At 40.5% G+C, this 23,736-nt stretch overlaps 1 protein-coding gene across 6 annotated transcripts in view; it reads left to right on the forward strand.

The window, feature by feature from the left end:
* The first annotated feature begins 226 nt into the window (after positions 1-226).
* The window catches only part of MYO6 (myosin VI), a 142,259-nt gene continuing 118,749 nt past the window's right edge, over positions 227-23,736 (forward strand). For 4 of the 6 annotated variants that reach the window (XM_029223788.1, XM_029223791.1, XM_029223793.1 and 1 more), the window contains exon 1: positions 296-467. The gene's annotated coding sequence lies outside the window, so the exon portion shown is untranslated. Of the gene's footprint in view, positions 468-22,682; positions 22,921-23,736 lie in introns of those variants that run through there. The other 2 variants (XM_029223790.1, XM_029223789.1) reach the window with 2 other exon arrangements.

The raw sequence follows: 23,736 nt of genomic DNA on the forward strand, positions 1-23,736 counted from the left end.
GCCCGCGCCCCGCCCGCCGGCCCGCGGCGCCCCCGCCCCCTCGGGCGCTCCGTAGCCGTGACGTGCGCGCGGCGGGGCTGGGGACTCGGCGGGTTGCCGGCCGGCGGGCGGAGACGGACCCGGGATCTGTCCGAGCAGGAAGCGAGCCGGAGACCGGTCACCGCCGCCGCCCCCCCGTCCCGGTGCCGGTCCGCGTCGTCGCCCTCTCTCCTCGCCCTCCACATCCCTCCCTCCTCCCCCTCCCCCCACCCCGCCTCACCGGCGACAGGTAGCCCCGCCGCCGCGCACCTGCCCTCGCGTTCGCACCGGTGAGTGCCCCGGGACGCCCGCGGTGGGGCGTCGGCGCCGGGGCCCCGCTTCCCGGAGCCTCGTTACCCCAGCCTGGCCTTGCTTCGGGGCCTCCTCTCGCCGCCCGCGGCAGACGAGCCGGCTCGGTTCATCTCCCGGGGACGCCGGGGGTGAAGCAGGTGATGAGTGGGCCCGGGCGGCGGCGGCTCCCGGTAGCGCAGGGGTGGGTCTCATTTCCACAGGACAATGAGAGTCTTCTTTCAAGAGTCTGTTACCACCAGGATGCCTTCGGGTATCTTCTCTGGCTTCCAGGTAGAAGCTGAGCCCTCAGGTGTCCAGCTCTGACCTGGACGCCCCGTGATAGTTTTCTCTTTCGTAAACAGGCTTAAAATTCAGTGCAGGAATAGTGCTTTTTGTTCTGGGATGTGAGGATCAGCTGCTGTCCCAATTAGTTTAATCTTGTAGGAGCCCAGGTTGGGACTGTATAAAGCTGTATTTTTAGTCTTTAGTTGGTCAAGTATTTTGGGTACGTTAATTTATATATCTGCTACTGAACAAGAGATTTTTACATTTTTTAATTCCCAAAACTCTTTAAAACGATTAAAATGCTCAAACTCTGGGGTAAGAAAATAATTTGATAGGGTTATTACTAGAACATCCGTGTCAGAATTATTTCCATACAGGTTTAGAAAACGTGTTACATTTTATCTGGGGTGAAGTTTGTAGTGGAGGAATGCTTAAATCCTAATCTACAGATCTAAGGAGCTAGGAACACTGCCCCAATTTAATAGGCTGCTGTACGTGGTAGATAAAAGTTTTCCTTGTTATGCTCTGGCGGTGTAGATGCAATATAGCTAAATGTCGTCAGGGTTTGAGAGTTTAAAAGATTAATATTCTTAAGATTTAGCTGAGCACTGTTCACACCATAAAATGTGAATCTTGAACTTGGGCTGGTAATAGTCATGGTACAAAGGTTGACAGCAAAAGGACATTTCTGTACAAATTAACTAAGATGTCTTGGGTTGTGGTTTGCATTGGAAATTGTTTAGTGAAAAAATTACCTTGGTGTCTTTTACTATTAATTTTAGAAACACCACAAATTGGTCTATAGCCAGAGCTTGAAACAAAGCAGCCTTTTAAAATAACTCATTGACTTTTAAATATCCACCTCATTTAGAGTATTTTCAGTTGTGCAGAATTACTTGCATAGTGGTAAACAGAAGTTACTTTAGTCTTATTCAGTTTGCCTGTTGCATTTGTATGTTCTGTGTGACATGCTATTTAATTGTTGGCTTTTTAAGTTACATTTTAGTTTTCAAAAACTAATCTTAAAAGGGAGTAATGGAAGTGATAAGCAACTTTAAGAAAAGATTATGATTAAAAACTCACTATGTATGTAATATTTAAAAGTATATATAATATACTTGTATTCTTCATTAGTGCCTGGAAACATGGACAAGAAAAATATAATAAGCTATTGCAATATTTAATGTACATTCATGCAAGGTCTTAAAAATATCATAAATCATAACCCATGGAACTCATCTGAAACGGATTTTTTTCTGTTTACGTTTGTGTGATCAGGTTTTAAAATAACAGTGGCCAGGAAATCTGAGAGGAGCGGAAGGCTCTTTTTTCATCCTGATGTGACTTTGCCTGGAGACTGTGGTGTGTTATGTAGCCCATTGTTTAGACAACGGGCTGTCTCAGGGTTCTAAAAATACAACTAAAATTAAAAAAAATTTTTGACTCTGTGAGGTTTGAATAAATATAAGCACCCCAGACATAAAAAAAAAAAAAACAACAACTGATTTTCAGTCTGCTGATAATTGAATCCCCGTGTCTGTTACGTAAAATGTCAGTTTTATGAAGATGTTTAACCTTTGTGAATTTTTTAATTTCTATATATTAAAACATTTTAAATAAAAGATTGAAAAATGTATGACAAGTGTAATAAATCTCATACAGTTTAATTTTGATCCTTACAATGAGACATTTGGTAGTAATGTGACTGGCCCTTTAGTAGGATAAGATCGTCACCCATTTATTAGGCATCTGCCATAATCAGAACACTAACTGAGGAACTTGATCTGCAAAATAATTTTCAAGGTTGGTGGTCTTGTCCTTTTTACACATGAGGAAATTTAGGCTCAGAGAATTGAATATTTGCTCAAGGTCATGACGTCGTGTAGCTCCAGGGAGAGTCTGGATTCACACCCAAGTCTTCTGACCATAAAACCTCAGTCTTTTCCACCAGAGCAGGTTGCCTTAATCTCAGTGCAATTGGTAGACTATTCTGGTAAACCTGCAGAACTGGTATTGTGTTAAAGAATGTAACTGGAGGTTTGAACAAGGTACAGAGGAGTGACATTAAGGAAGGCCAGGAATGGGGCTCAGAACTAATTTTGAATTCTGTGTCTGTTTCTTCATTCTTAAGTAGACAGCCTTGAACAGTGATATGATGTTGCTTTATCATTTCTGGGGTAAATTCCGGAATATTATACATACTGTGCACTTTTAATTTTGATGGGCTGTAGGAACTAGAATTAGGCTGTAATGTCACACTGGTTTTCATTGTAGCTAAAGTGAATAATATAATGTACCTGGTTAGGGTAGAACTTAAAAATGAGATAGGTTATTGCCTGTGAATGCAGTAGCTGCCTTTTAAATGTTATGTAATTAACTGTGTAATACTAAGGGGAAAAATGGTTTTCAGATTAGGATTAAATTGTGACCTGTTAGATCAGGACAGTTTTTTTTTTTAATGTCTTGTGTTTATTTCAGGAATGCCCCTTGAGCTGTAATAGACACAAAGTACAGAGTGAGCACACAAAGTCCATCTTTTGTAGCAAATGAGGAGTCATTTCAGCAGTAGAATGTAGTTGGGTAAATGAACAGAAAATTGGTAGGAAGGCTGAGTTGGGTGACTTCTGTTACGGGTGTGTCTTTGTTTTGAACTATTAGGAAGGATACTCATATTCAACTGTAAATACAAAACCATCATCCAAGGGCTTAATGTAAATTATTAATGGATGATCTGTAACACATCTGCTTTCGTGTGTGTGCGTGTGTGTGTGTATGTGTGTGTGTAGATAATCAAGAACTAACTAAAGTTAAAGAAGCTTAATTCTGTTTTTGAGGCATTATATAATGTTCAGAGGAACCAGGATGTTCTACATTTAAAACAGTTATGCTTTTATTTGACAGATTTAGTGGACTGTTAATAATCTTAAAATATAAGTATATCGTCCTACTTACGGTTTTCAAAAATAAGCTTTCTTTTCTCATTGAGTAGTGTAAGAATGACATAGTGGTTTGAGAAATGACCACAAGTCCAGCAAAAGTTCTCCCTGTGAGTACTGAAGCATGGGAAATAAAACCAGAAGAACAGATCTGGCATCTTTAGAAACCTTGCTAGTGTTGAAGAGAGGGGAAGTCCTTTTCTATTTATAAAACCTGTCTCTTCCAGTGAAACCAAAACACTGAAGCGCATTCCTTAGGTGATATTCACATGCCTGCTGAGTGATGTGGACAAAGCAAGGTGGTGCTCCTGGCAAAACCACAGGCATCTTTTATGCACCTTACATCACTGGGCATTTTATTTGAAGGTAACCTGCTGCTTAAGCTTTACAAGGTAAGGTATTACGTATCACAGAATTTAAAAAATTTCTGTTATATGTGGATGAGCATCTTTTTCAACAAATATTTATCGATGGTTCATTGTGTTTAAAGTATAGCTGCTGATGGGAACTGGTTCTTCCCTGTTGTGGCAGATCTTTGGATCTAGGAAATAGGAGGAGTGGGACAGATGTGAAAAGAAAGATAAACAGAAGCATCCATTTAAAACCTGGAGCTGTTTATGGCAGAAGTTAACACCCTACGTGAATGACGCTTTACTCTTTTGGAAATCGTTTTATGTACATTTGGTCCTAGAACGACTTGATGAAGTAGATGTGGTAAATCTGTTCTTATTCTGCACATGAGAAAATGGAGACAAAAAAATAAGTACTTTGTTCAAGGTCACATGTGAGGCTGCTTAGAAGCATCACTGAGAATGGAACTGCTATCTGTGTGTTCCCATAGAGTCCTCCCTCCCCCAGGTCTCTAACTCCTAGATTTAATAAGGGTTAACCTCTCAGCAGTGACTTATTTCATTTTATGGATTTAATTCAGATGGTTCAGGCAATTCTGAATAGTCAGGATAGCTAAAGTGATAATTATTAAATGCGTAGTTACACTTTTTTCTTCTTTTTTTTTAACGTAAGGTAGAAGATGAGCATGATGTAGTATTATGGAACTACTTTAACATTTTTAATAGATTAATGGAGTGGAGGTTGGTAATTAACTTTTCTAGTAGCAGTGTTTTTAAGGGAAAGCCAACAATTAGTTTTAAAAAATATTCTGGAGGAATTTTGAAAATAAGTTTTATTATTTGGCACGTTGATATTGATCTGATTATTCTTGGTTTTGTAAAGACTCGCTAATGAGCTAAGGTGTGTCTCTGTTGGTACCTTTATGCCTTCATTCATTTCACAGATATTTGAGTGTCTGTCATGGGCCAGGCACTGTTCTGAGTGCCGATGATAAGGTGATAAAACCAAGTCCTTGTACTGAGTGACATTTTGTTGTTGTTTTGAATTAAGTTAATTATAGACTCATCATTCTAGTATGTGATTAACAGGGCTGACCCTAAAGTTGGGAAATAGTTGTCAAAGTGGTACAATTTGAGGGCTACTAAAAGCCTCATTTGCTCTAAAATATTCTACTCCTGGCCTTTAGTCCACTGAGTTACAGCACTGTTACCAGTTGCTTCCTGATAAATAAGAATATGTTCCATCTTTTATCACAGTTTCAGGAAATAAGGCTGAGAGAAAGTAAATGGGACCCAGGACTGATATGTTGGCTTTCGTAAGAGAGTGGGTTGGCAAAGTATAATTTTAGTAGCCACTGTTGTTTATTGAGCTCTTGCTGTGTGTCAGGTACTATGTCAAGCAAGTACTTTATGTACATTAGCTCAGTTAATCACTATGTCGGACTTCCCTGGTGGCACAGAGGTTAAGAATCCGCCTGCCAGTGCAGGGGACACGGGTTCGAGCCCTGGTCAGGGAAGATCCCACATGCCGCGGAGCAACTGAGCCCGTGCGCCACAACTACTGAGCCTGTGCTCTAGAGCCCGCAAGCCACAACTGCTGAACCTGCAAGCCACAACTACTGAGCCCACGCACCTAGAGCCCGTGCTCCGCAACAAGAGAAGCCACCGCAATGAGAAGCCCGCGCACCGCAACGAAGAGTAGCCCGCGTGCAGCAACAAAGACCCAACGCAGCCAAAAATAAATAAATAGAAGACATTAAAAAAAAATCACTAAGTCACTTCAGTGCACTTGGCATTAAGACTGTCGTGTCTTAGGAGAGAGAGGCACAGGGATGTTAAACTCGCCCAAGCTCCCAGCCAGTACTTGGTGGAGCTGGGATTGGATCCCTTGTCGTCCTTAGCATGTGGTTGTAGATACTCATGTGGAAAGAGTGCGGGTAGACTTGCGACGTGCCACCAGTATGTCATGGCACACCATGTAGGTAGAAGGGCTTGGTGAGCGAGGGATGGGTGCGGTGGGAGTTAGGGGGATGGGGCGTTATTGCTTGCCCAACTGCTGGCCCCTCAGGCTTAGCCTCTGTATTCCAGCCTCCAGGTTCCAGAGTTGCATTTGTGCGTAAGTGCTTGCTTGTCTGCCTCCAGGGTAAGAGGACAGGCAGAGGTTAGGGGATCCTGGTTTTGTCACTTATTACCTGGGTCAGATTACTTAGCTTCTCTGGGCTTCAGTTAGTAAAATGGGGGCTACAATATTACTTACCTGGTGTGGTTCTTGAGAGGACTGGATTAGACACTAATACATGGAAAGCACGTATCACACTGGCACATAGCTAGTGTCCATTATTATTGTTACTGTTTTGGCTGTTTTTTCTTTTCCATGTTTAATGTGGACTGTTCATCCAAAAGGAAAAAGCTGTGTATTGGAGATTTGGGTGAAATCTTGAAGTTGACCAGTTTCAAGTAGTTCTGAAATTTAGGTGCGTACCAAGAATTATCCGGGGAACTAGTAAAAACACGTCAGAGAGGTGTGGGTGGGGCATGGGCAGTAGCATTTTAACAAGTTTCTCAGTTGATTTATTTGTGTACCAACATTTGAGAACCACTGGTTGAAAGCTTTTCTTCATCCTCTGCTTTGGGAGGGTGTCGGCAATAACAGCAAAAAAGTTGCTCGGATTAACCAGGCAGTATATAGTAAAAGGAAGTGAAATATCGGTTACCAGAATCTCTTCATTGATTTTCTTTCTTCTTTTGAGCTTATTTGGAGCTCATAGCATTTATCTTGAGATGACAATGCAGTGTTAAATTTCACACCTAAATTTAATTGTAGTGAGTATTTCAGCTTATTAGCCAGCTTCATTTGGAAGTGAGCTACTTATATTTAATTTTTAAACGACTATACAAATAGCAGTAACATATAAGTAATGCTCGCTTAGATCTTAAGACCTTTTTGAACTATTTGTTTGGTTGCACTGGGTCTTAGTTGTGGCAGGCGGGCTCCTTAGTTGTGGCACGCAGGCTCCTTAGTTGTGGCATGTGAACTCTTGGTTGTGGCATGCATGGGGGATCTAGTTCCCCGACCAGAGATAGAACCCGGGCCCCCTGCATTGGGAGTGCAGAGTCTTATCCACTGTGCCACCAGGGAAGTCCCCTTTTTAATTGGATTTCTTTAGATAATGTACTGTTTTGAATAACTAGACTTGGTCTTGTTAGCCACAGCAGGCGAGGTCCCAGCAGGAAAGAGATTTCATCCCGGATGGTGCAGATGAAGAGACTGCAGGGGCAGGGAGCAAGCACGGGGTGGTGAAGCACCCAGGGAATAGCAATGGTGAGAAGCCCTTAACTCTCCGGAGGTCGCGGGAGCAGAGAGCTGGCCTTGAGGAGGAGGCTGGGTGGGGCTGAGGCTTTGAGGCGGCCCAGCGGGGAGGGGGGAAGTTCCCTGGCTGGTCACTTTGCTAGAAGGCAGCTGGGGAGCCTAGGTTAGCCTAGCTCTGTGCCGGCTCATCCTCCCAGGGCAGGGGCAGAGCAGAACAGGGGTGGAGGTGCAGTGGAGCAAGTGGAGGATAACTCGGGCATCGATTGGAACCTTTGGGAATTTGTAGCATTGCCTTGGTGCATTTTAAATCGCTTGTAGCATTGTGATGTATCTGCAAAGTGCTTGAGACTACCTGTCTTTTTTTTTTTTTTGTGGTACGCGGGCCTCTCTCTGTTGTGGCCTCTCCCGTTGCGGAGCACAGGCTCCGGACGCACAGGCTCAGCGGCCATGGCTCACGGGCCCAGCCGCTCCGCAGCATGTGGGATCTTCCCGGACCGAGGCACGAACCCGTGTCCCCTGCATCGGCAGGCGGACTCTCAACCACTGCGCCACCAGGGAAGCCCTCACTTTCTCATTTAATCAAACAGTTATTTCAGGAAATTTGATGATCCATGTAACCCGATGAAAAACATAATCTAGGTCGGTTAACATAAAGCACTTTTGTTAATATGTTGTTATGCCTTAATGAGGTTTTCTGAAATTTTCTTCATCAGGTAGTCTTGTTTTGATAGAATAAATATTTTTCATTAAAAATAGCTTTTAATAATTAAGTTTAAAATATTTTGGCAAGAAAAGTCCCTTGCCTTCTGGAAATTATACTTCCCGTTCACCTGGACTCTTGAGCGCAAGAACACCAGGACACAGTTCATAGAAGTTGGACTCTTATGACATAATTGTTCTTCCTCCCCAAGTCCTTTTAAAGACGCGTTAAATTCCTGTATAAATCTGTCGCAGTTTGCTGTTATTCAACTGTCTTCTGCTAATGCCAGTTTTACCTAGTTAATCTGATATCTGGCTAAAAGTCTAAGTCCATGCTCTTCAGTTTGGATAGATTCCTGAGGAGTACTAAAGAAAAACATTTCTCTCCTTAAAGAGATGGTATGAAGGTCCCTAGTGTCTGAGCATTACTCCCCCCAAAACAAGTAGAATAGTTGATATGTCTTCTCTTGAGGGTTCCGGGGAAAAAGAGTCCAAGATTAAGCAGCAGCTAGACTGGGTCTTGTTCACAGTTTCCAGAAAAGGAGAGCAAATTAATCAATAACCAGCACCTGGCTATGAGACTTGACCATACAAGTAAAGGCTACATGTAAATGTTATATTTGGGTTTTGTTTTGTTTTGTTTTGTTTTTTGGAACAAATAAGTTTCTCAGCTTGTCTTTAAAAGAGTATGGTGGAAAGCAGAAAAAGGTTTGGAATAAGCAAAATAGCTCCTATGCTTGGAAATCATACATTTAGATTTTATTTTTCTGTAAGTGGGCCGCCTTCTTTCTTTGAAAGGGGAGAGTTCAAACTTTTGTGGAATCTTCTGAAAAACATATCGTTTATTTCGATTTGATGCTGATAGAATTAGTATCCCGCAGGAAAGAATTGAGGCTGTCGGTTTTTCCTTGTTATGCTCTTTGAATTTCCCTGATTTGAGGATTGAGTTCTTCCAGAGAGAACTTTTCTCTGGTTCCTTGTTATTTTTTTTTCTAAAATTAGAGGAAACAGCTGTGTTTTGGTTTGTGGGCAAGATTTGCTGTCTGTTATCCTTTTGGTATTGTGCAGGAGAAAAAGGATGCATGCGTATGTGTTTTGAAGAGGAATGAATTAGTTTCTCTGCTTTTCTGGTCTATCATTATTGAGTTGATGAGAACAGCAAGACGGTTTATGTATCTGTTGTGCTTGAGGGGAGGGGAGGAGAGCTGAATGAATTTGAACATATGACCAGATTCACTTCAGACGTTTTAGAAGCCAGAGAGAAAAAGTTCAGTCAGAATTTCAGTCAGAATTTTGTATTTTCTAGAGATAGATTCTACTGATAAGTTTGTTTTTTTGAAGGGGGGGGTGCAGCATAAATTAGGAATTTATAAACTAGTTTAATTTGGTGATTTTAATGAGTTATTAGCAAAAATGGAGATAGTCTTACGGCTGCACACAAGAATGCTAGTGTGTCAGAAGGTGGTCTATTATTTATTAAAAGTGTGCTTCTGGAACTGGTCCAGAATCTCATGCACTTTGGTCCTATTCTCTACGATTCTGTTTGGCAGCAACATTGACCTAGATTATTTTCGGGACATACAGACACCTGAGTACATCAGCAAGCTTGAACAGTGGAAGGTGGCCATATATTATGACGATGCTTTGAAGGAGTGGCCCCAAATGACCCTAGAACAGTACAGTTCTAATAGTTCTTGAGGGCCAGTGATATGCCACCACTTTGGGTACTTTACAGTCCTGGTCTCAATTCTAATGGTGACCTGTGTGGTGGCTTTTCTTACCCCATTTTGCAGCTGAGAGAACTGAGGTCTAAGTAACTTGCTGAGGTGACACAAGTAGTGAGAGGCAGGGCTGAGAGGACATTCAGGTGGCCTGGATCCAGAGCTTTTGCCCGATTTAGAATTTTAGGTTACCTTTTTCTGTGTGTTCTTTTAAAGAGTCAACAGACCCTTCAGGATTAAGCTGTTCTTCCTTCTCTGTCTAAATAAGGGTGGCAACACCCTGACACTCGGGCACAGACCCTTCAGGATTAAGCTGTTCTTCCTTCTCTGTCTCAATAAGGGTGGCAACACCCTGACACTCGGCAGTAGTTGCCTGATTTCAAGTTCAGGGCGCATAGGTCCTCTGCAACACCCTTGGGTGTCCCCACCCGCTGGTTCTTGCTGTTCAGAGGGCTCCAGCCTCTCCTAGGACTGATGAGAGGGGGACTTTGTGGACAGGTGGAGTCTAAACCATTCTGGATGCGTTTTAAACCCCTGAACAACTACCCCTTTTACTTACATCATCAATTTGCTTTAAACAAATGTATTGCTGTAAAGTTTTGTGTAAATTAAATTAATAACTAAATTATATATATATTTATTATCCTTGGAAAGCTGCTTGTTTAAAGGATCCCGACAGTGACTTCTTTTGTAAAGGGAAGAATCTTTTTGTAAAACAAATGATTGTTTTCTAGATTATACTAACAAGTATGGCTCTTTCCCATATTACCTTTGCATACACATGGGTTTGGCTAAACACACATTTCATATAAATATGCCTAAATTAAGTGTGACTTCATATTGTGCTTGGCACTGTTAATAAAGAGGGATTGGATAATGGTTTTCTTTTTTTAAAACAGATGCTGTTTGTTGAATTTGTACTAAAATGTACTATAGTAGGCTTATCTCGACTAAGAATAATGTTCTTTTAAGCGGTAGATTGAGGTTCAATATATAGCACAACAGTAAATTCTTTTTGTGTCATAAAATTTATTAGGTAAATGTTAATGTTCTGTTTAAATGCTAAAATTGGTGTTTTATGAGTCTGAAATACATTCTCTGAAAATAACAGGCAAAGTTTAGAGTGAGAGTTTTTTTAAAAAATTGTTATGGTTGAAAGGCAGACAAGCTGTTGTTTGGAAAACATAATTTTCATGTAGCCCTGGGTGAAATATTTATTTCCTGTACCTAATACCTTGCTAATGAGGCTGTGAACCCAGTTCCATTGTAATCTGTGTTCTGTCCCTGAACACTCAACAGAGACTACTCTGTAACCTCCTGATTAAATAGATCCAGTGGCCTCATTTAGATCATTATTCTTTTCCAACCTCTTCGGCTACTGAGCAACTAATCTTCCTTGAATTCTTTCTTCTGAGCACCTGTGGTCATGCACTTCGCAGGTCTCCAGTTTTTCCTGTTTGGTTTTTACTACGTGATTTTGTCGGCCCATGTCTTTACTGTTCATGTCTCATAAAATCCTGTGCGTGGCACTTTGCTCTACTTGCTCTGTTCTTATTTCTGATAATTATATCAGCTCCATGCTTCTGACTCTTATGCAGAATTCCCCCCAGATTTCTTTTTTTTTTTTTTAAATTAATTTATTTTCGGCTGCGTTGGGTCTTCGTGGCTGCGTGTGGGCTTTCTCTAGTTGAGGTGAGCAGGGGCTACTGTTTGTCGTGGTGCGTGGGCTTCTCATTGCGGTGGCTTTTTTTGTTGCGGAGCACGGGCTCTAGGCGCGCGGGCTTCACTAGTTGTGGTGCATGGGCTCAGTAGTTGTGGCACGCGGGCTCTAGAACGCAGGCTCAGTAGTTGTGGTGCACGGGCTCAGTAGTTGTGGCTCATGGGCTTCGTTGCTCCGCGGCATGTGGGATCTTCCCGGACCAGGGCTCGAACCCGTGTCCCCTGCATTGGCAGGCGGATTCTTAATCACTGCGCCATCAAGGAAGCCCAATTCCCCCCAAATTTCTTTGTGTATAATCTTGACCAGCATTTCCAAATTGATGCTCCATAGACATCTTAAAATTTCACATACTTCCTTCAGAGCCCTCCTCGCAGAAACTGCCTCTTCTCCTGTTTCCCTTATGATGCCCTCATTACCCTAATTGTTCGTGCTCAGAACTTTTACTCACGTTTTCCCTTTTCACTTGTCATATTCTGTCAGTTGCCAAACCCTGTTCCGCTTCCGGAAGGTTGGCCGTCACTTTCCTCCCCCTCTGACCGAGTGCTGGCCTCACTCCTTTTTCTCTCATACGTAGTTCCCTATGTTTGGCCCTTTCCCTCAGTGTACAGTCTGTCCTGTGCATTGCCGTTAGAGTTCCATTTCAAAGTAGAAATCTGATTGTAATAATCCCTTGCTCAGTAAGAATCCCTGTTAGCCCTTTATTAATACATTGGATGGTCCAGACTTTCACTGTGGGATCTGAAACCCTTTGAGGCCTGATCTCTTGCCCCACATTTCCACCTCAGTACTCGTCACACTTCTGCCATTGTCCTGTGCTCTGGCCCCATCGACCTGTTCCACAGACATGTCCCCGTTCTCCCACCTCCTTACTCTTGTTCAAACAGGCCTTTGTCTGGAATACTTTCCTTTAGTCAGGCTTACCCATCTCTCAGGACCTGCTTGAATTAAATCTTTCAAAGTCGCTTTCCCCAGTTTACGGTTTGGAAGTACACCTGTATTATAGTATTCATCACCAGTTATGTAATATATGTGTATCTTCTTTCATTCCCCACTACTCATCCTAGATCGTGAATGACTGGAGAGTATATGCACTGCCAGCAAATGATTTGGTGAAGTTTTATGTAGATCAGCAGATGTCAGAGGTCTTCGGACTTCTTTACACTCTTAATTATTGAGGACTCTGTAAAGATTTTGCTTATCTGCTTGGTTATACCTATTGATATTTACTGTATTAGAAACTTTAAAAATATTTAGTCTATTTAAAGATAATAATATATGCATTTTAACAGAAATGACATATTTTATGGAAAATAGTTACTTTCCAAAACAACAACGAGTGAAAAGAGTGCCACTATTTTACGCTTGTGTAAAATTCCTTCATGTCTGACCTAATAGAAGATAGCTGGGTTGTCATATCTGCTCATGAATTCAGTTTGTTGCATTATTTTTTTTTTGGTTGAACTGTGTATGAAGAAAATCTTCCCTCACGTAGATATCTCATTGGGAAAGGAGATATTAACTTGACCTTTTCAGTTAATTGTGTGTATATTCTTCGATCCTTCACCACCACTAACCAAGTGGTAATTTCTTAAAGTTCCAAAGTGTAATTTTAAGCCATATCAGTGAATTTTCTATACCCTGTTATATTAAAATCCATTGTCCAGTTTTGCACTTTGAATGCATCTTTTACCCACATGTGATTTTATAATATGGTGTAATGGTCACTTGGAACATACTGTTCCACTGAGTTATGCAGATCTTCGAAATATATGTAATATATTTTGAGCTCATCAGAAAAGTCTTTTAAGTATTTAAGCTTAAACAGTATAAGCTGTTGTAATTTCAAGGTGGCAGATGTGGGTTTTCCCAGATTCTGCTTTCACTTGAATCTTATCATTGTCAACAAGTACTGTCAGTTGCTTTCCTTGATGTGACAGCCTTCACTCAAAAAACAAACAAGGGGGGTGGGAGGGAGGGAGACTCGCAAGAGGGAAGAGATATGGGAACATATGTATATGTATAACTGATTCACTTGGTTATAAAGCAGAAACTAACACACCATTGTAAAGCAATTATACCCCAATAAAGATGTTAAAAAAAAAACAAACAAAAACAAACAAAACCTTGTTTGCCAAAAACTCAAGCTTGAATAACCAAGGTTTGTTAGTCATTCTTTGCAGTGAAAATAGTGTTTCATGAAAAAGAGTCAGTTCCTGAAGGTTACAGCTCAAACACTCCCGGAAATATTTTCCTTGGGGCAACATCATACCTTGTTTTACAGTGGAAGTAGTTTATGCACAATGCCCATTTTGTCATATAGAGTATTAAAAAGATGTGTATTTGAGGATCAAAATGTAATAAAACCAATACATTTTACTGCTTCATCAGAGGTATTCTTTTTCTTATTGAAGTATAGTTGACTTACAATGTTGTGTTAATTACTGCTGTACAGCAAAGAGATGCAGTTACACACACACACACACACACACACACACACACACACATATATACACACACACAGTCTTTTTTTAATACTCTTTTCCAGTACGGTTTATCACAGGATATTGAATAGAGTTCCCTGTGCTGTACAGTAGGACCTTGTTGTTTATCCATCCCATATATAATCATTTGCATCTGCTCATCCCACACTCCCAGTCCATCCCTCCCCCACTCCCCTTCCCCTTGGCAACCACCAGTCTGTTCTCTGTGTACATGATTCTGTTTCATCGATAAGTTCATTTGCGTCATATTTTAGATTCCACATATAAGCGATATCATATGGTGTTTGTCTTTCTCTGTCTGACTTACTTCACTAAGTATGATCATCTCTGGTTGCACATCAGAGGTATTCTTACGTGAGGCAGCATCCTTTTGACTGTGACAGCAGTGACCACTGCTACAATTTGGTGCCCCTGCCTTGATTTTAGCTAAAGTGGTAGAAGTTTTACCCATCATTGGTTCTGCATTATTAGGGCAAATGTCTTAGTATTACTTTAAAAACAGTTTTGACCTTGTTGACTCTCTGCAAGGGTCTCAGGGATCTCCAGAGGTTCATTGGCCACACTTGGAGAACTTCTGGTCTAGATCATCGTCCACTGGAGTTGTACGTTCAGGTTTTCTGTAGACCAGACCTAGAGCCTGGACAGTTAGAATTAGACATTACCCCCCAGTTAATTTAATTCCAATTCCTTATCAAGAAGTTGAGGAAGCCGAGGTTTTGAGAGGTTAAGAGACTTGCTAAGGTCATACAGCCAAATTAGTGGCAGAACTAAAAAGATAAGTCCTCTTAATTCAGGAATACCTCTTAATTCAGAATTCATTTTTTCTATCAGTATTGTGCAGTTTAAAAATTTAGAGGTAATTTCAGAGATATTTTGTATAAAGCTATGGCTAGAAAATAAGCATTTCTTTTTAAGCTATAGTATGGATACTGTCCGATAGAATTCTTAGGGGATAGATTTTTGAACTTTGTGACCCAGAACTCCGGGATCAGATTGCATCTATTTTTTTCACCTCTTTTTTTCATCTAGTTGACTATGAAATTGCTTGCTGTGATCAGACGGAAGATTAAGTGAGAAATTGAGATAATTCAGCAATTAGTGTATAATCATTTATAAGAAAAAACTCAGTTATTTACCGTGGTAAAAACCAATATCATCAGTTTGACAGTTGAGAGAGCAGGATATGATTATATAGAAAATTGAAAAGTAATTGAGCATCTTTCGGAGAGTATTTTATTTTTTAATCTTTATTGGAGGATAATTGAATACTGTGTTAGTTTCTGTTGCACGACAAAGCGAATCAGCCATATGCATACACGTGTCCCCATATCCCCTCCCTCTTGCGTCTCCCTCCCACCCTCCCTATCCCACCCCTCTGGGTGGACACAAAGCACCGAGCTGATCTCCCTGTGCTATGCGGCTGCTTCCCACCAGCTATCTGTTTTACATTCGGTAGTGTATATATGTCGATGCTACACTGGAGTTCCTAGGCTATTGGGTAGAGCTGGGTCTCGGTGCTGAGAGGAGTAACTGCGTGAGACCTCACTCTGATGAATATTCCCTGGAGTCTGAGGTTCTCTGTTAGTCCAGTGATTCAGACTCAGAGCTCACACCGCAGGAGCTTCAGGCCCGACCCCGGGCTCGTGAACCAAGTTCCTGCAAGCCACCGGTTCACTTTGGGGTTCCTCCCGTCTCCTTGGGCATCGGAGTCCCCTACCAGCGGCTGGCAGGCGCCCTAGTTGTGGGGAGACGCTAACTCCGCATCTTTTCACACCGCCATCTTGACTCTGCCTCCTTGGAGGGTATTTCTTTTAAAAATCATTTTATTGTGGAAAGTTTTAAGCGTATTCGGAAAAGAAGAGCATGTGAACCCCTATGTACCATCACCCAGATTCAGCAGTTAACAACTCATGGCTAATCTTATTTTACTTAAAAAAAAAAAAAATCTCATTATTCCCCCTCCCCCTGCATTATTTTGAATCAAATTCCAGATATCATTTAATTCATCATCTATAAGCATTTCAGTTTGTAGGAGAGAGTACTTCCTAAAACTTGTAATTAGGGGGCTTGGTAGCTAAAATAAGTTTGAATTAACCTCTCAGAGGTCTTTTCTAGCCTAACCAACAAAGCCGGAAACACACAAAGACCTCCTCTTTATACCCTGTCATCTCCTTGTTCTTTTGCCTTATTTCTCTTTCCCTTACTATACAAATTTCTACTAGCTGTTTCTGTTTTTCCTCTGTTCACTCTTTTATTCACTGCAGTATCATTTCTGCTTCAACTACTGCATACTGAAACTGCTCCGACAGTGACAGTGCGCTTCCCATTTTCACATCCATTAGCTTATTTTCGGTTATCAGCCTCTTCTGAACCACTTGATGATGCTGACAACCTCCTCTTGTTCAGACTTCTTTCTCCTTTGGTAAAGTCCTCTCTCCCAGGGTGCTTGCTACCTTTCTGTCTACTTTTCCGCATCATTCCTTTCTCCCCTATTCTTCCTTTAAAATGTCAGGTTTCTGGCCTCAGTCTTGTTTCTCTTTTACTTATATTAGTGATTCTCTGTTCTCTCAGACTTGGGACCCCTTTTTCAAAACAATTGTTTTGTAATACCCCATTTACTACACTGAAATTAAACAATCTACACATACATGTGTATGCATGCCTATATACATGTATAATTAAGAATATAGTGATGTAACATGAAAGAAGTAATTATTATTTGTATCTATCACAAATGTAATATATTAATAAACAATATAATATACATATAACTTAAATATATATTTTATATTAATTAGGTATTGATGCACGTATTTCAGTATGTGAAAGCTTAGATGCTCTTATACTGTCAGGCAGAACAAAGTAAGCGGTCTCTAGCCTCCGTATGTAAAATAGTCATGAATGCAGCTACTGCAGATTGACTACTGTAGAGGTATGTTATATTGGAGACTCAAATACCACGATCAGCATTGCTCTGTAACATGGTTTTCTCTGAACTAATAAACATCTTTTGGTAAGGACCCAAATAAAAGTCTTCTCTCAATTTATGTGATATTTTATTTCTGGAAAACTCAGTATATATTAAAACAGTGCAAAAATATTTTCGATTTGATTCTGGGCTCTACTATCTTCTCTAAGTTTGCTATGTATTTTGCCTTCTATATATCATTAATGGCATCAGAATAATTTGACGTAAAATGTAAAAAGCTCTTTATACCCTTTCCACAGGAGCCATATCAGTTTGAACTGTCCTTTTAGACACTTGTTTTGGCTGCATTAACTTTATTGGATCATCTTCTTTAATTCATTCTTGAATGATATATAACTGCCTTCAAGTGAGACACTGAGACTTTTAAATTGAGTAGAAAATACAAATAATTAGTGAAATTATAAAAACATTCTGATGTAAATTAGAAAATATGAGAACTGTAAATAGTATATATGTAGTCCGTCCTTCCTTCCTTCCTTGAGCCTGCTTCTTCCATCATTCAGATTTACAATTAAAAAAAATTTTTTTTATTTATTTGGCTGCGTCGGGTCTTAGTTGTGGCACGTGGGATCTTCGTTGTGGCACGCGGGCTCTTCATTGCTGCACGCGGGCTTCTCTAGTTGCAGTGTGCGGGCTTCTTTCTAGTTGTAGTGCGTGGGCTCCGGAGAGCACGGGCTCTTCGTTGCAGCATGTGGGCTCTCTAGTTGTGGTGCACGGGCTTACTTCCCCTGCGGCACGTGGGATCTTAGTTCCCTGACCAGGGATCGAACCTGCATCCCCTGCGTTGGAAGGCGGATTCTTAACCACTGGACCACCAGGGAAGTCTCTGTGGTTCTTTTTAAAAATAGCACATGATTCACAGATTCCACTCAAATTAATAGCAGTTCATTGCACTTAATAATGAATTTATTGAGGACTTTTTAAAAGGCCTTATCTGTTGCAAAATAACTTTTTATATATACTTTTAGAATATTAAGGTGCCAATAATCTGCCCTATTTTGAATCTGAATTTAAATACAAGAATTTTTCTTTGTTTTACAAGAGAGATTTGTCCCAGATGTAGATAATCTTTTTTTTTTTTTTTTTTTTTACCTTCAAGGGGATTGTGAGTCTGAGAATGAAGAAAGGTTAGAAGTAAATTATTGCCATAAAATATGTTGTTTTGCCATAAAGAGATACTAGACAGAGAGATTGTCTTAAAGATACATAAGGAGATTCCTATTTGAAAAGATGGCCAGAAATAATGTTATCATGTTTATTATTATAGAGTTAAGTATCTGTTGTGCTCTATTTAGTATTTGAACTTCTAAACTACTCCTTTTTATATACGTTTAGTTTTATAGACATTTTCCCATGACTATTATTTGTGTAATTGAAAGCTAGATGTGTTTTAATTGATTTATCTTTCCTGATTTTTTTGATGTCAAATTGACAGTTTAGCTGAACCTTGACAGATAAAAATATAAAGAATCTTAGTGTTGTAAACAACGGTAGTGTAGATGGCTTTGCCCAAGAAATGTATGGAAATATAGACTTACAAGATACGCATATAAGTTAGCAATGCTTTTCCTTACAAAAGGTTTCTTTGAAAAAGGATTCTGCAAAGTGCCCTTTTACTGGCCTCTGCTAAGGTGTGTATATATATTCTAAGAAATTGATTAATTGAACAAAAGGGAAAGAAATGAATGAATGTATGTTTTAATTTGATACGTTTATCTGTAATTGTTCCTCATCAAAGCTCCAGTATTTACATTTGGACACCAGATGCTAAATGTTTTCTCTGTGAATACAATTTAAGGGGAAAAAAAATCAATCAGAGGTACAACCTGAACATTAAAAATTCCCCCGAACTGGTATAAGACAGTATGAAAATTTCCCCTTATTCCTCTCTGCAATATAAATGAGAATTGGGGGTGAATTTCCAAATAATTATTGTATCAACATGAAAGTGATTGAATTTCCATTTGTTTCTGTTAGAAATGAAAGAATAAATTGTATGGTTGTTCTCAAAATCCTGATGCCTGAGCCACAGCCTCGCCCCATTAGATCCCAGATCCCGGAGGGTGAGACCTAGGTGTCAGTACTTTTCCAAAGGTCCCCAGGTGACTACATTGTGCCGTTCAATTGTTTCTCTTTTTTATGTTGAATCTGTGTAAATAAAACTTCCTGTCAAAAACTGAAGAAACTCTTGGTGACCAAAGTGTTTTAAAAATTCAGTTTTTATACACTAATTAATAAAATGTTCAGTGTCTCGTGGAGGACTTAAAAAATAGAGCACATTCTATTTTGAGACTTAAGAATTGTTGAAAATTATTAAAATGGTGTACTTGTTAGTCATTACAAAATTTGCAAGTAGACATTAATTCTTTCGAATCTAGTATTGTGTTTCCTGGCAGACCATATTTAAACCACTCTAAACAGGTCATTCACGGTTTTATGTTTAAGAGCTCCTGAGACAAAGTTTCCATCACCTCTTTTTGTCTCTGATTCTTCGTGAAGATTCTTCATGTCTAACCTAAATCACTCTATTTTTATATTTTACCTTCTGGAGATGTAGGCCATTTGATCGTTGGTGTGTGTGTGTGTGTGTGTGTGTGTGTGTGTGTACAGACACATACACCTACATAAACACATTTTTAATCCTTATCATTCATATACTTGAAGACTGATATTACTATTTTTTTAGTCTAAATAGCCTAAGTTAGGTAAAGTTTCTTCATACCAATTAGAAAATTCTCCATTTTGACTACTATTTTAGGTTTTAATGTAAAGGAAACATTTTACACTAGAAATCATTGTTTTTACTAATCTTGCTGATAAAGAGAAGGCAATAGTGAGGAAATGACTAAAACCAGTTCCGAAACAGTGTGGAGCCCCCAGATTCTGGAAGGGCTGGGAGCACACAGTATCACGAGCACATGTGGAGGAATCAGCTCTGAGAAGAGTGGGGACGTGTTCAGGTGTGGATGAAGTTACAGATGTATTTTCGGCTGGAGAGGCAGAGTATTGAGGGATTTTATGCCTTATTGCATAAAACAGGGAGACATTAGGTCATCACAGGTTTTACAGGGTGGAGGTACTATTGGGGCCTTATTGAAACGCTTAAGTTTGGAGATGGTATGTGAACTGTGTCAGTGATCTTGTAATTTTAGTAAACATACAGATAACTAAAGCAGGTTGTTCAATTGCCTTGTTCAGAGATTTGGATTTTAATTATATTTACTTGACTTTGCAGAAAACATTTAAATTGATTCTGTGAGGTTAGAAAGTGACTATACATTTATGTATATGTGTCTCTTAAAAACAGACTAAATAGTTGTCATAATTATGGCATAGAATCTGTAAAAAGTAAAATAATACCATTGGTGCAAATACTGTGCTAGTGATGGTGGTGAAAGGGGAGAGTGAAAGAGAGCCTTAGCAACTTGAAATTTCATATTCTGGGAGAGGAGGATGTTTACGTATGGAGGGTCTTATAAACACTTGATTGAATTTGCCCAAATTTATATAAAGTTATGCCTATTCCTCCAGTTATAATAAGTAGTAAATAAGAATTGAAATGTTTTGCTTATTATTAACCCTAAACTTCACAACTGAACCATTGTGGAGAACTAGGGTTCAGAATAAGAGCCACATATTTGGAGAAAATTTTAGGGGACTGGAATTGATTAAATTGAAAATAAGACTGAGGTGATTCAGGTATGTCTTCAAAGACAGAAGACAGTGATCACTCATCAATCAGCCCTTTTTAGTGAAGACAGAGGAAAGCTTGATCTTCAGTTGCATTATGAGGGATTTAGACCAGCTTGTTCATTGATTTATTTAAAGTCACCTGTCTGCCTACTATGTAGAGGCACTATGCCAAGTTCTAGAGATGCGTTTCTGATCAACATAGGCACGATCTTACCATCGTTAAGCTTGTGTTTTGGCAGGGATACAGACGTTAAACACCTGTTTATCCTATGGCTGGCTGGGCTTGAATGGACCAGCTCTGTGGGTGCTGTGAGAGCACTTGATGGGGAGGAAGAACGGTGCAAGGTGGTGCTGAAACATTAGGATGGTTGTAGAATACCTTGTGGACTAACCAGTCCTCTTTTAAGCTCCCCTCCTCCTATGAAATTAACTCATCATTGGTTCATTGTGCAGAATCCGTATAACCAAAATGAAGTGAAGAAGAATCTTTGATCTTTCTACCATGTAGAGACAATCACTATTGTTGGCATTTTGGTGGATGATATTTTAGTTTTTTGTGTGTGTGTGTATGTGTGTGCCTATATATATATATATTTTTTGGCTGCGTTGGGTCTTCATTGCTGCGCGTGGGCTTTCTCTAGTTGCAGCGAGCGGGGGCTATTTGTTGCAGTGTGTGGGCTTGTCCTTGTGGTGGCTTCTCTCGTTGCGGAGCACGGGCTGTAGGCACGCGGGCTTCAGTAGTTGTGGCGCATGGACTCAGTAGTTGTGACTTGTGGGCTCTAGAGCGCAGGCTCAGTAGTTGTGGCGCACAGGCTTAGTTGCTCCGCGGCATGTGGGATCTTCCCAGACCAGGGTTCGAACCCGTGTCCCCTGCATTGGCAGGCGGATTCTTAACCACTGCTCCACCAGGGAAGCCCAATTCTTTACAAAAATGAAATTAAAGTAACCCCTACACCCTTTTCGGAAGGACTTAAAAGTTAAATGCATTTTCATTTCCATAAGGTGATTTGGGAAACTTCATTTCTATACCTAGAATTTATAATTCTTGGGTTCTCTGACTCCTGTTGCTGTATAAAGAAAAGTAACTACCCTTAGATACCAAAGTGCCGTAATACTTTGCTATAGCCCCACTTAATAACTACTTGATAACTTAAGTGGATGAATGTCCATTTATAGCCCAAGGCAAGTATGTTCTTATTGAGGTGTTGTATGTTTGTTTGTATGTTTGGTGTTTTAATTTTTATATAACAAAATGGTTGTGAATTTTGTATTTATTTTTCTAAGGATATTATTTAAAAGCATGATAATGCCATATTTTTGTACCAACTAGGATTAATGAATTTATATTAATTATAGCCCTGTACAAAGTTAAAGAATTGTTAATTTCCTTCCTGTAATCCAATAGTTTGAATAAACTTACCTTTTATTTTTGACATATTCTTTTTATATATTTGTGTGACTTTCTGCTACCAAATTGCTGATATACCTTTACATTTTATGGATCTTTTTTTGCTAGTAGTAGAAAATGAATGTAATGTTTTATGTTGCTGTTGAGATCTTTAAATATTGAAATATACTGAAGCAGCATGGGTGTTTTTAGTTTTCTTCCTTTTAAAAAATGGCTTCTTAAGTAATGATTAGAATTTTACAGTGTATTTTAGAGAGTTTTCCACTTAGCTTTTTTTTTTTTTTTTTTTGGCCGTGCCTCAGGGCTTGCAGGATCTTAGTTCCCGGACCAGGGACTGAACTGAACTGGTGCCCTTGGCAGTGAAAGCGTGGAGCCCTAACCACTGGACCGCCAGGGAATTCCCTCCCCTTAGCTTTTAATGTCACCCCTTCCCTGATTTTTGTGAGGTGGCGCTTAAAACCTTGGGGGATGATTTAGCTGTAAAGTGTGCAAGATTATGCTTTGATATTATCACTTATGCATTGTAAAAAAGATGCTGTTTTTGCAATCCTTAGTTCTGTCCCAAGAGACCAGTGTGCTCTTTCCAGTAAATATGATCCTTCTAGGACTTGGAGTTTGTGGTTGCTGGGTTGCCAGTGGTCAGGCTAGAGGCTGCACAGTTACTGGACTGAGCAAATTCCTGTCTGGCTATTAGCAGGCACGGAAGAATGCCTGCAGGTCAGCTCCGGGTTGGGAGTGCGAACAGAAGGTGCTGCCTTGGCTCCTGGCCTGGGGGGGCTGGGCTGGCGTCTGTCCCTGGATACTTTGAATGAGACACGTTGGCAACTGTCCAGATTGGAAATATACCTTCTCAGGTTCCAGGCCTACCTTGGCTCATCTGCGGGCAGTATGGGGATAGCAGCAGCCAGTGGACGCCTGGCTCTGCCCGAGCTCAGTCTCCTGCCTTGAGAGCTGTGTTGCTTATCTGCGGACAGTCTGGGAGCAGCTTGCCAAATACAGGTCAGGGGGGGCATGTGACCTGAAAAAGCGTCCTCTCCTTTTCCAGTTAGGCCGTTCAAGGCTTCAGCCTTATTTGGTTGTTATTTGTTAATGTTATTTTGTTATTGGTTAACAGTTTTGATGTTTAGCTATACGTTTGTTTGAGGGAATGTGGCTTGTGTCAGAAATTCGTAGTGCCACCCTTATAGACCTGTGGAAAGTGGCTTTTTTGTTTTTGTCTTTTTTGCGGTACGTGGGCCTCTCACTGCTGTGGCCTCTCCCGTTGCGTAGCACAGGCCTCCGGACGCGCAGGCTCAGCGGCCATGGCTCACGGGCCCAGCCGCTCCGCGGCACGTGGGATCTTCCCGGACCGGGGCACGAACCCGGTGTCCCCTGCATCGGCAGGCGGACTCTCAACCACTGCGCCATTAGGGAAGCCCGAAAGTGGCTTTTTAATGGAGTTAACTCATACATTCCTGGGAAAAGTAATTAGTGATACAAGTAGTTTGAATCCTGACATGTAGAGCACATTGGAGTTTTGTTTTATTTTCCTGGAATGTGTAGCGCATCACTGCTTTAAGATTTCATTCTGCTCATCTTTTAATACTCTGTTCAAGGTGGGTCTCCTTTGTCCTGGTCCTTGTGCTTCACTGTCCCTATACCCCTGGCAATTCTTTGAGCACTTTGTGTTGCTCTACAACACAGTTCGCCTGTCTTTCTTCTTCGGTAGGTTGTGAACACGCTGATTTTATTCTTGTGTGTTTAGGGCCTAGTACTTGGCCCCGTTGTAATATAGATGCTCAATAACTGTCTATTCAGTGAATAAGTGAATCACAA

Source organism: Monodon monoceros, unplaced genomic scaffold (assembly GCF_005190385.1).
Source record: "Monodon monoceros isolate NGI ecotype Baffin Bay Population unplaced genomic scaffold, NGI_Narwhal_1 Super_Scaffold_15, whole genome shotgun sequence".
In the NCBI taxonomy this organism is placed as follows: domain Eukaryota; kingdom Metazoa; phylum Chordata; class Mammalia; order Artiodactyla; family Monodontidae; genus Monodon; species Monodon monoceros.